Consider the following 200-nt stretch of genomic DNA (forward strand, 5'->3'; position numbering starts at 1 on the left):
CGCGGCCAGCGTGGAACCGGCCGAGAGACTTGGCGTCGATCGGTGACGGTCAAGAGGCAGTAAGGTGCCGGCCCGGTTGATTGAGATTCTTGTTGCAGCGGGTGAAGCTTCTGACTTTTTTTCCATGCTGAACCGCCGTGCAATCCACAGACGCTCTGGGACGTGTCTGTGGAGACGCCCCCTGCGGTACCGTGGCACTT

The sequence above is a fragment of the Cystoisospora suis genome, assembly GCF_002600585.1.
Source record: "Cystoisospora suis strain Wien I chromosome Unknown contig_2017, whole genome shotgun sequence".
Taxonomy (NCBI): Eukaryota; Apicomplexa; class Conoidasida; order Eucoccidiorida; family Sarcocystidae; genus Cystoisospora; species Cystoisospora suis.